Genomic DNA, 13,209 nt, shown 5'->3' with positions numbered 1-13,209 from the left:
GTGTTCTGTTGCAGGTAGTTTTCAATATCAAAGATGTTAAAATAAAGGGTGGAAAAATGATCATCAATCAAGTGAAGTCAAATTACAAAAGTGAGCTTCTCTTGACCGCTGAAAAATGAGATTTAATTTTCCTCATTAATTCAGCAGCCATGGCTGAAAATGCCATTGGTGGTCAAAAGTTGACTCAATCATTCAGCAACTCGTGTCACACTATTTGATTTGACATCTTGAGAAACTATCCTGGATAACAACAAAAGGAGAGATATTGGGATAAATCTGTCACAGGCAGGAAATGTAGGACCAAAAACAAAAAAGAATGGCAAAAAGTGGAACTCTTATATTTTTACTCTTGGGAATCTCATGTATGACTCCTTAGCTCTCTGCCCAGGAATACTGGGTGCTGCCAAAAGCTAAACTGTGTTAATGTTGCTATTACATAACATCACCATTTGTTCAACTACACTATCCAACCCCCATAAAGAGTCCATATCAGAACCCTATTTTCAATGTTGATTCCAAGAAAAGCTTTGTTTCTTCTGTAAAAGTGTTACATATTTATTAAAATAGTTTATTGTCAAATTGGTTTCCATACAACACCCAGTGCTCTTCCCCACAAGTTCCCACCTCCATTACCACCACCCCTTTTCCTCCTCCCCCTCCCCCTTCAGCCTTTGGTTTGTTTTCAGTATTCAATAGTCTCTCAGGTTATGTGTCCCTCTCTCTCCCCAACTCTCTTTCCCCCTTCCCCTCCCCCTGATCCTCCATTAGGTTTCTCCTGTTCTCCTGTTAGACCTATGAGTGCAAACATATGGTATCTGTCCTTCTCTGCCTGACTTATTTCGCTTAGCATGACACCCTCGAGGTCCATCCACTTTGCTACAAATGGCTGTATTTCATTCTTTCTCATTGCCATGTAGTACTCCATTGTGTATATATACCACATCTTCTTGATCCATTCATCAGGTGATGGACATTTAGGCTCTTTCCATGATTTGGCTATTGTTGACAGTGCTGCCATGAACACTGGGATACATATGCCCCTATGCATCAGCACTCCTGTATCCCTTGGGTAAATCCCTAGCAGTGTTATTACTGGGTCATAGGGGAGTTCTATGGATAGTTTCTTGAGGAACCTCCACACTGTTTTCCAGAGTGGCTACACCAGTTTACATTCCCACCAACAGTGTAGGAGGGTGCCTATCTCTCCACACCCTCGCCAGCATCTATAGTCTCTTGATTTGTTCATTTTAGCCACTCTGACTGGCGTCAAGTGGTATCTCAATGTGGTTTTAATTTGTATTTCCCTGATGATGAGTGATGTTGAGCATCGTTTCATGTGCCTGTAAGCCATCTGGATGTCCTGTTTGGAGAAGAGTCTGTTTATGTCTTCTGCCCATTTCTTCACTGGGTTATTTGTTTTTTTGGGTGTGGAGTTTGGTGGGTTCTTTGTAGATTTTGGATACTAGCCCTTTATCTGATATGTCATTTGCAACTATCTTTTCCCATTCCTTCGGTTGCCTATTAGTTTTCTTGATTGTTTCCTTTGCAGTGCAGAAGCTTTTGATCTTGATGAGGTCCCAATAGTTCATTTTTGCTTTCATTTCCCTTGCCTTTGGGGATGTGTTGAGTAAGAAATTGCTGCAGTTGAGGTCAAGGAAGCTGTTTCCTACTTTCTCCTTGAGGGTTTTGATGGTTTCCTGTCTCACATTCAGGTCCTTCAGCTATTTTGAGTTTATTTGTGTGTATGGTGTAAGAAAGTGGTTTAGTCTCATTGTTTTGCATGTTGCTGTCCAGTTCTCCCAGCACCACCTGCTAAAGAGGCAGTCTTTTTTCCATTGGATATTCTTTCCTGTTTTGTCAAAAATTAATTGGCCATACATTTGTGCGTCCAGTTCTGGGTTCTCTATTCTATTCCATTGGTCTTTGTGTCTGTTTTTGTGCAATACCATACCATCTTGATGATGACAGCTTTGTTACAGATTGGATGGGCAATATTATCAGTGGAAGGGGAACTAATTATAACAGAGGAGTGAAAGATATGAAAGCTGGTTAGTAAAACAAAAAGAAAATAAATTCAGTTCATAAGCAGAAATCATCATGAAAGAGGGAAATAATATAGTAAGGGAAATCAGGAGAAACTTTGAAATGGTTTGCATTATTTTGAGTGAGGAGGAAACAAAACCACAGTAAGAAGCCAAACAAATGGAAGTGTGTCTTGCTGAATATTTCACTGTGGATATCTCATTGCTGTTTGTCCTGGTACTAAAATGAGAAAATCCACATAGAGGTGAGTGTCTTAGTTCAGGCGGCTATAATAATGTACCATAGACTGCATAGTTTGTAAAAACAAATTTATTTTTCACACATCTGGAGGCTGGAAGTCCAAGATTAGGGTGCCAGCATCACTGAGTTTGGTCAGGGCCCTCTTCCAAGTTGCAGACTGCTGATTTCTTCTTGTATTCTTACATGGTGGAGAACAGAGAGAGAAAGCAAGCTCTCTCAAGACTCTTATAAGGGTACTAATCTCATTCATGAGGAATAAGCCCTCATGACCTCTTCTAATCTAATTACCTCCCCACTACCCTACCTCATAATATAAGCAATTGTGGAATAAGGTTTCAACATATGAATTCTAGGATAACACAAACATTCAGTCCATAACATGAAGCAAAAAATAATTAGAAGAGGAGTTACAAATTATCTGTTATCTCCATCTTAAAAAAAGGTCTAGGGAGGACTGTGGGAGATAAACCAAACAAACATAAATATTAGAAAGGAGAAGGCTTAAGTTAGGAACAAAAAAATTATCTTGAACTAAAATCATCAAGAGGATCTCTAGATTCTATAGGCCTGTTGTTTCCTATCCCTGGTGCTAGTCAAGTCCTTGTGGCAAAAAATAACAGAATTGTTTATTCAATTCTCTGACCCATTCTACTTGTTAGCATGACTGCTAGAAACAAAGGCTCAGGAGCTCAGGTCTCATTCTCCTGGTACCCAGAATGAGTTGGGTGAAATGGAACAACTGCACACCCTAGTCTTACCATGTCCCAGGAATGGACAGTGTCTCTAATCCAGACAGAGAGTTAACACAAACTTATTCCTTTCTTACAAGGAGAGTGCATCAATTGGTCATGAAGCCTAAAAGTTTCTGCCAGTTACACTGCTCTCTTTTGAGAAAACTATTACTGGTAGATGTTTACTCAGAGGTTGGCATGCTGTCTCCATTATCCCAGGTCAAATTAGCCATGACTGGTTGAAATGGAGTTCTACATAGTGGGAAGTGATCTCTTGGGGTGACTTGGCCTGAGAAATCTTCCTGATAGGAATCCTCCATATTGTCGATAACCAACTATCCCCATCAGTTTTCCTTTCCTGGGAGATGGAGTGTAAGATATACATAGAGAACTGGCAACCTATTTCAGCAAGGAGGTAGAAATAAATGGGGGGGAGTGGGGGAATCTGAGTAATGAAGGCAGATCACTTCAAGTTTGTTGTGAGGTCATTAAACCTACTATTATGAACATTTGAGCTATGAGTGAGGCATGGCTACACAGTTACTGACAGGATTTCTACTCTTTCCTTATTTTCTAGAATATTCTAATAGTAAACTTTCTATTACCTGAGATAAAATAAACATGTATCATTCTTCCTTTCTTGCCATCCAAGAAAACTGGTTAAAAAAGAGAACCTTATTATTTTCAAAGTTGCCATTTTAGTCCAGGTAACCAGGAAGGTCTTAGCCAAATCTTAATGTTTAGCAGTTATGATAACTCTAATGGTTAGAATTTTGCTTGTTCTCCATCCCTTCATCCTTATTTTTAAATGTTATATGTATAATTTTCAGAAGGTGCCTGAAATGGGTTGTCCAGTCTTTGAAGAATCAGACAACCAAGAAACAGATATATCCAGCAGAGTCTCTTAAAATCTACGTTCTCAAATATTTTTATGGTGGCCTTCATATCTCAAGGTCCTTGGGTTTTAGCAATTTCTAATTAATCTCATGAAGAAAAAAAAATTGAAGTAAAATTACCAAACAGCTGTCCAAATTTCAGGCACAATCCTACATGAACAATTCTGACCCCAGACACAGACGGAGAGCCGAAAAACCCATCAGGCTTTCTGTCTGCTTTTCAAAGGCTGAAGTAGAGATATTACTCTCTTAAGTGGGACAAATAGCTGTCAACAGAAAAATTTTAGTAAGACTCCTAAGAATATCCCTATGTTTCAATATTTCATAAATTTTACTTCCAGATTTCCAAAGGGTAGCTGCAATGAAATTGGTAGGAAGGTAAATATACACCCAGAAGCCCCCTATTTATATTAATTCAATGTATAGCATTTACCTCATTATTCTCTACCACTCTCCCTCCTCTATTACCTAATCAAAGAAAGATTTAGAAAGCAAAATTAGCAGTAACTGGTTGGCAGACAGCATTATACAGCATCCTTTCAACCAGCAATTCAGACAGCTTTATCAATATTCCCTCTCTCCACACCAGTCTCAACATGTACTCATTCAATAAAATATTCTTTTATTGAGCACTGTTTGTATCCCATGTATCATGCTAGGTACAAGGAATCCAATATTGAGTAAGATGTGTATGATGCTGCCTTCTTGCAATTTATATTCTTCCATTGGTTCTCAACTAGGAAAAACATTCACCCACTATAGATCCTTTGGATATTATTGGTAGCATCTTGGGTTGTCCAGTAACTGAGATAATCTACTGGCATTTACTGAGCAACATATGGGATAATTTAACACAATAAAGAACTGTCCTGAGCAAAATGTCAAAATCTCTCTGAGAAATAAACAATTTCAACTGAATGTGTTAAGTGCTATTATAAGAGAAGTGCTGAATACCTTTGAGAACACCTGTCAGGGGCACCAATACATTTTGGAACCAAGTAGAAACAATTAAACTGGAAATAGACCAAAGGGAGTGGTTAGCTAAGTGGTAGTAGGGTAGAGAAGCTGAGCTTCAGATAATTTGTTAAAATTACTGAATGTATAACTAAGTTTATAAACAAAAGATGAATTGTTCTTGTTTATCACCCATTTTTAGCCACTAATTGTTGGGTAAAGGTAAAAAAAACCTGTTACACTGTTTTAGTCATAAACATGGTCATTGAGTAAAGTTACATTTATATTATGTATTTCTCTAAGGAAGAGACTAAAATCTCTGAGAAGTTAAAGATTTACACTAAATATTTCTAAGGACTAGAACTGAATCTTATCTAGCTCACCTTCCCTTTCTCTTTGCTGTGTCTTTATACTTTATCCAATTCCACATTTCATTTATTAGAGAGCAGGGAGAAGTTTGTCACTCTCCAGTGTTCAGAGCCTCATTAAAAATCAAACCTGAAGGGTCAATATGCTAAAGCTGAGTAAAATTCCATCATATATTTATTATCACACAAGTACTCCCAAATTCTCAAATCTTTCTATTTGATAGGTCAGCTATTATCTGTTCTCCACATGCCTCAGCTGTAACTTGGCTGAAACATTCTATTAAACATAACTACTACCTTCCTTCATCCAAGCCTTGTCAAAGGCCCCCAGAGAGTTGCTCTCAGATATCACTGTAGGCAAGGATGAGTGTCCCTCAGGGCTAGAATGAGACACAGAGACCAGCAGTGTCCAAAATGTGTTGGTAAGTCTTTTGGGTTAGTTTAAGAAAGAAAGAAGGAAAAAAGAAAAAAGAAAGACAAAATGAAATGAAACGAAAAGAAAGTGCAGATATATACTACTTCTCAGCAATCCATTTTCAGGTGATTTGAGGGAAAGTCAAAGGAGAGAAGAAAGAGGTGAATGGGTTACATTCCTGTGGATACTACCAATATTTTATTTGATGCAAAGCATTCAAAATATCTAAAGTCATAAAAGAGAAGAATGTTAGAGCCCAGCACACTCAGTTTCCAGATTGAGAAGGGTAAGAACAAGAGCAAGGAAAGGATGAGTCCATGCCACCATGATGGTACTGGGCAGAGTCAAGACCAAAAGCATGGCACACCATGGTTAAGATCATGAGATGTGGAGTCAGGCAATCTGGACTGATGTTCCAATTCAGCCACTGATTTCATCCCACTTGGCTTCATCCTTATAATTTCTGCTAGATAATTACAAGGATTCTAAAGATGCCTATATCATGAGGTGAGTGCAAGCACTAAATAAGACATGCACATAAAGTGCTTAACACATGCTTGGCACATGGTAAGTGCCCAATAAACATTAGCTATTGGAATGATTATCCATTGTAGAGAGCCACCCTAAAACACAAATTCTATCATGTCGCTGAAGAGTTAGCCATATTATCTGGGAAAATCCTTCTCTCGTTCAATTTAGCTCCAGGAGAGACCTGTCCTGAAAGCCTGAGGTAGAGATGGGGGATAGGTTCTGGCTGCATTTCCAGAACTCCTCCGTACACAACCTCAAACCCCAAACCAAAGACTTCACTATTAGATTCATCCCAGAATTCCCTGGAGATCTTAGAAAATAATAATCACCCTTTTGGAGCATGAAAAAAAACCCCAATCAGAGATCTATACACTGAAAAATACCTTATATATCTTTATTTTAATCATATCTTGATTCTAGATCCTTGGACAAGGTCTTACTCTCTCATTATTGCTAGTTTGGGGAGGGCCAGAAATTCCACTGCGGTGCTATGCACCTATCAAACTCAGTGAATATTTGTGGAAAGTGGGAAGGGAATGATTTACTGGCCCTTATGATTTGTTTTGGTCACATGAGCTTACCTTTGTCTAAGAATTCTGTGAAACAATCATTCAACAGTAACTTCTACCCTTAAATTGATGGTAACAAAACCCAACATGACTAGAAAGTGAGTACTTTCTAGTCAGGCAACCACTTAACATTATCTCCTCAAAGCAACTCTGGGGGTAGAAAAGAATTATCATTCCCATTATTATCATCCTCACTTTACAGATTGGAAAACTGAGGCTTAGAGGGTTTAAGTACTTCACCCAAGATCACACAAGTAGTAAGTAATGATGCCAGGATTCAGGTCCAGGCAATCAGGCTCTTAATACTCAAACTTACATTCTAAATACATTTTGGGTCTCTAAATATAACAAATGAATTTGTAATTTTTCCTGTACTATACTACTCTGGCAAGCTCTCAGTTCTTTTCCTTTCACTAGAACCCTTACTCTTAGCCAAGGGAATAACAGTAGGATATTGCATGTTTTACTTTTTCCATAACCTAGATTTTCAAGCATGTTTTATTTTTTCCCATATCCTAGGTTTTCAATGTCACAGTCAGAGGTGGCCACCTGAAACACATGTGCATTAACATACCCAATATAAGTCTTAGCATATGCACATAACTAGAACAAAGATAGAATGTACTAGAACTATTGACACACCTGCAAATTGTCCTCCACCAAGGGAAATAGACTAAGCTGAGAGTATATTTTGCAAAGCAGAGCAAAACTGTGTGTTTACCAATACTTTGCAAAGTGAAGCTCAAACCCAAGACCAGACATTAAATATCATTATGTAAGGCACCAGTGCTGTCAAGTCCTTCCAAGACCTAACAGCCAAATTAGCAATAAATTCTGACATTCCAATCTATCAGCTCTTTTCAGCCAATCTGATGGCAACATCATGTTTCTTTACAGGCCCAAGGAATATACACTTGCAGAAGGAAAGAAAAAAAAATGTACTTGATTAAATTTGGTTTTGAATAATTGGTTCATTGAAATTCTTAGGCTGAAGAAAATTGGCATTTCTAATTTATAGAAATCACTATTTGAAATATAGTTATGACTGCTCAGAGAACCCATGGAACTAAATAAATTTAAGTCAGCACATTTAAGAAAGCCATTAAAAGGTACCTAATGACAGCCCCTCCAATTACCACTCCAATAGAGCTGACGTGGAAACCTGCCAAAAGTCAGTCTCGTCCACTGGCTATGGTCACTGTGTGGCTTGATGTTTGGGAGCCCAGACAGAGTAGATCAAGGCTCCCATTCCCACCCAGCAAGCCCAGGAGCCTGATAAAGCTGACATTCTGTGCAGGAAAAGGGGAGGTTTGTTTTTTTTTTTTAATCCACTGGCAGCCCCATAGCTTCTGTGGAAGGATTCTTTCATAGGTGCAAGCTATTGTTTGCAAATATCCCCACTAACTTGTGCAGGGTTGGCCTTTTGTTCAAGTTAGCTGAGCATCTTAGAGAGCTAAGAACTAGTCCATAGTCATCTGGCCATTGTAAAGCAAGTTGGGACATTGTTTTATATAATATCTGAGTGAGAAGAGGGAGTCCACACCTCTCCTCCAGCTCTGTTCCATAAGGATATTAATGTGGTATAGACTTTTTATATCTCTTAATTATGACACCAAAGTGCAGGTAGGCAGTATGGGAATGAAAATATATTCAGCTCATTTGGCTAACCAAGGTCTCTGTAGATGAGTCAGGAGGTCAGCCAAGATCCCCACGTGAAAGGAATAAACTTTTCTTTTTCTGCTTTGCACAGACTAGTAAAACATAGACAACTGGTAGAGAGGGGATATGTGACAGGTGAGAAATATCTCCCTTGTTTTTCACATAGCACAGACTTTAGGTGAAATAAATGTAAACTCATACTTTTTGGTTAATTCAATTGTATTTAACAAATGGGAATCAGGATTGGGCATCGGGACACCAGATTAATCTGCAGTTTATAAGGAAAAAAGCCTGGAGTTATCAATCATAATGGAACCAATAATATGTGTGGTTGCCACCTGTGCTACTACAAACCTATGCCACAGTCACAGATGTGTAACATCTAGGACAAGGAAAGTTGAGTCTTGCTATATGCCACCTTGGTCATACTAGATCTAGCATATTATATTCACATCTGAACTCCACATTTTAAGAGGCAAGGTCTAAAATGCAGGCAGAGACTAACCAATAGGATTATATGTTTGGAAACCCATATAATAACATCAGTAACAGCAACAGCTACTCCATTCTACAGAGGAAAACATGGGTTTAGAGAGAAACTTTCCCAAGGTCATACAACTGCTAAATGATAATGCAGAATTCAAATTTTCACTCATCTTACCCACATTCTACTGCATAATGTGTATATTTGTTTTCTTAGCCACACCAAGAATGGCCCAATTTGAGACCATAGTTGTCTTTTTTTTAATAATAAAAACCATATATATTCTTGGTCTATAATATGATGATTTTATATAAACATATGGAATGAAATGATTACTACAACCATCCTAATTAACATATTATATGAGGAGCAAATTTTTGACCTCTAAAAGCATGTGAATATCCTGCAATTGCCTTAGTAGAGCCTAATCCTAGAAATTTACCAACTTTAGAATAACAATGAAATCTGGTGATATGCATTGCTGTCATAAGAAAACATAGTTTCTGTCTTTTGATATGATGTGGCCCATTTGTGAAATTGCATCTTTGAGGAGTAAATGAGTCTATGCTTTGAAAGAAATGAGGCCAAACTGAAAGAGGTCCTTCTGGAAGCATTTTAGCAAGCATGAAATGGCATTTGTGGTCTTATCATACCCAGTCTTCTACCCAGTTTCCTAGTCAAAGAGGCCCCCAGTTAACACTTTTAGGAACAGTCAGTGGACACAAGCTAGAATATGGGCAGAAGTGGGTACACAGGCAATTTGCCCTTGACAGTGCTGTGACAGACACAGAAGAGCTACAAGGAGTGAGATTAGCAGACAGCCTCCAGCTGTCAGCCTCTCCCGGACCCACCTCAGTTCCAGAGAGCTTGCTCAGTGAGGTCATGCCTTTCCCAGAGTGCTCTGTATCCAGTGGCTAAGCAAAGTGAAGGTAGAAAGCCCTGCCCTTACTCTTCAGCTCAGAACAAGACAATGGGCAGGACAATACTTACTCCAGCATTCCCCTCAGGGTTGGTCACTGCTTTGTGGTGTCTGTCACAGTTTGACTTCTTTCTCTACCCAATTTTGTTTGCTCTTTTTCACAACCATCAATCTCCAATGAATATCTTGTACTCAAACTCCATTTCAGCATCTTCTGAAAATCCCAACCAGCGATAACTACCTCTTTTTGTTCTCTGACTTTAGCCCTCTTAATTACACACTCTTTTAGGCTGTCATCCCAAAATAAGATGGTAAAATTGGTTGGATGGTATAATAAGATGGCTTAATTAGTTGGAAGTTTGTGGTCCAATTGTCACTTATTGTCCAAAGCATGACTTAAAAGAATAAGTAAGTCTTTGCAGACAGACATCTCTGGGTTCAAATTTCCTGGCATTAACCAGCTAAGTAACTTTGGGGATGGCATTTAATCTGAGCCTCAGTTTTCTCCTTTATCAAGAGGTGATAAGACCATCAACCTAATAAGGTTGTTGCAAGAATTAAATATATTACATATGCAAAGCACCTAAAAAGATGTATGCTTGCTACATACTATGTGTTTAATAATTGGCTATTTATTCTTATGGTTCCTATGACACTTGACATACACTTCCTTTGTATTATCATTTAATTTTTCAGGTATTTATTTCTTACATCTCCTATGAGAATAGCAGGGACTGTGTTTTGTTTACTTCACCTGAATCTTTTATAAGATGCCAAAGTTGGATTGAAATATGGTCCACTCTGTAGTGGCGAACTTGAAAATTGATTCTTGGAATGTCACAGGTGTAACGCTACACTACATATGCAGATGTATAAAGACTTCAAAGCAGATTTTGCCTTCTACTCAGCACTGCAAGACCAAGTGAATAATGGTTAATAATATGCAGTAGACATTGTGGTTGACACACCAATGTCCTCTCTAACCCAGATAACCAGTCCAATCCAATCACTCCATTCAAGTCCCCCAGGACTCAGGTGATCCAAGATTGGACACAGGTCTTAATCTGGTCCAAACAGGTTGCAGAAAAGGAATCATAACGTTGTGTTGTCTAGGAAATTTTCTTCTTTCGCCCAATGGATGTAAAAAAGGAAGCATGGTGGTTCTAGGTACATATAGCTGCCAGGAGAACCAGCACATGGGAAATCACTGAGCAAATACTGAAGGCTCCTACACTCCTTATGACATTGTTGAGTTGTTGAATCAGTGAAGTGCAAAGTCTGCACCACCTCTTGTCTTCCTGTTATATGAGAATAAATGCCCTTATAGTTTAAGCCATTTGAGTCTGGGATTTTATTATTTTGAATCTGCAACTGAAAATATCCTGGGGGGCAAGACAGGTATTCAATACACAACCACACCTATCCAGGGTGTTTACTATGCTTTGGGTTATATTAGAATTATTGTGTTTTTAACAGAAAGAAGCCATCTATTCTGAGTGAGTTCCTCATTCACAGACTAGGAAAGTAAGGCTCACAAAGGCTGTGAGAGTTGCCTGAGAAAACAGAACTCATAAGGTAGGAACCAGAACCTTAAACTTCTTGACACCCAGCATTCAGGCATTAATTAATTCATTCAACAGCATTTATGGTATCTACTATGTGCCAAGCACTGTATTCTTGCTTCAGCATCATACTCGTTTCCAACATGTATTGTGGAAATAAACTCTTATATTATTATATTTGTAATAACAAATAAGTAATATAACAAATTTGTATATAACAAATTATATTTGTAATTTGATCCAAAGGGCAATAATATGTGTTTCATGAGGCCCTCTTATGGGAGAGCTCTTTGTAGAGAGCTACAGACACTCTTTACTGACCAGAAAATAAGAGTGACCTAAGGAAGAGATTGAAGAAATGTCAAGCTGATGGGAAAGACTTATCAGATTTAAAAGAAATTCCACTGTATGTAGAGGAGAGGGATATTTAACAGGTTTACCCGTACTTATTCACTTTTTCTTGCTAAAAATCTATAAAATGTTTTTCTATAAAATCATGTAAAAAATGAAACAGAAGGGAAATAAATGTCATTTTACTCAAGGCATATATACTGGAGCTCAAGGCAGGAGTGCCACAGTGTATAAACCTGGCTAAAGAATATTTCTCACCAAAAGGTATTTAGGAGAGGAGAAGAAAACAGGTACCACATTTTCAACAATAACATCACCAAAGTTTCATATAAAGTGTGTCAGCTTTGCTAACATAAGCATGCCATTTTGAAAGCTGATGTTCCTCAGTGGACCACAGAGCAGATAAATTCATTGTAACTTCAACTCTACCAGAAATATCTCAGTGACTTTGAGCAGGGGAGTTTCCAAAAAGACGTGAGCACGTGGGAGCAAAGTTGGATAGCCCTGTCATGACTGGATCAGACCCAATGCTTCCCACATGCACAGCCCCTTCTGAGGGAAGTAGTTTATTGAGCAGAGGAGACCATCTTTTGTACATAGAACTCTAGTCTCACACTAGGCACATCTTTTTGAACTTGACCCAAGGGGCAGTCAACTTTTAGTCCAGCCATTCATCTGTGGAGGTAGCTGAACATGAAAATCTCTCTCCTCAACAGAGATCCTGAAGATTGAAACTGCTGGGTTTGCAGGGGGAGTAATGAGTTGTGAGCAACACCATAATAATTTCATGAAGACATCAAGGACTTCTACCAGATGTCCGCTCCTTGGAACAAGTAGAAGGAAAGCGTCTAATGTAAATAAGGAACTTACATACCACCCATGGAGTCCCTGCCTCAGAATTACCTGTGGGGTTTGTGAAAAATACTCCTAATACCCACCCAGAACCACCAGATCAGATTCCTGGCGATAGAGTCCCAGACCCCAAACTTCAACAAGGTAATTAACATGCATAGCTGAAGTTTTAAAAATACTGATATAATTCAGACACTTTATCTTACTAATGAAGAAACTTAGTCACAGAGAGGTCACGAAGACAAAGCAAGACTCACTTTATGCATTTATTCACCTTTTCTGCTGGAGATGTGGCCTCTGACTGATGGCTTATTCACATGCCTGGGCATCTGTATTCTGTTTGCAACATTTCCTTTCCTGTGATTACATTTGCATTCATCATTCAGCAAACACTCAGTGAGTATCCTTTATGGACTAAATCTGTCCCCAGATTTCAGACAGAAAGAAACAGACTCCCAAAATCTGTCATGAAGGAGCTATGTGTTGCCCCCATACAAAAAATTATAAAAAAGATATCTTTCCAAACATTTAAATCTCCCTTCTTATGTGGTATATATTCACGATGGAGTACTACATGGCAATGAGAGGGAATGACATATGGCCCTTTGTAGGAAAGTGGATGGACCTTGAGGGTG

At 38.6% G+C, this 13,209-nt stretch overlaps 1 long non-coding RNA gene across 1 annotated transcript in view; it reads right to left on the bottom strand.

The window, feature by feature from the left end:
* Window positions 1–2,334: 2,334 nt before the first annotated feature.
* LOC115274934 overlaps window positions 2,335–13,209 on the bottom strand; it is a 95,776-nt gene continuing 84,901 nt past the window's right edge. Inside the window, exon 5 of the long non-coding RNA XR_003901325.1 lies at window positions 2,335–2,461. This is a non-coding gene — a long non-coding RNA (uncharacterized LOC115274934). The remainder of the gene's footprint in view (window positions 2,462–13,209) is intronic.

This window comes from Suricata suricatta, chromosome 12 (genome assembly GCF_006229205.1).
Source record: "Suricata suricatta isolate VVHF042 chromosome 12, meerkat_22Aug2017_6uvM2_HiC, whole genome shotgun sequence".
NCBI classification, from domain to species: Eukaryota; Metazoa; Chordata; class Mammalia; order Carnivora; family Herpestidae; genus Suricata; species Suricata suricatta.
Note: the sequence above shows the minus strand (reverse complement) of the source record. Positions and strands in the feature narration are given on the sequence as shown.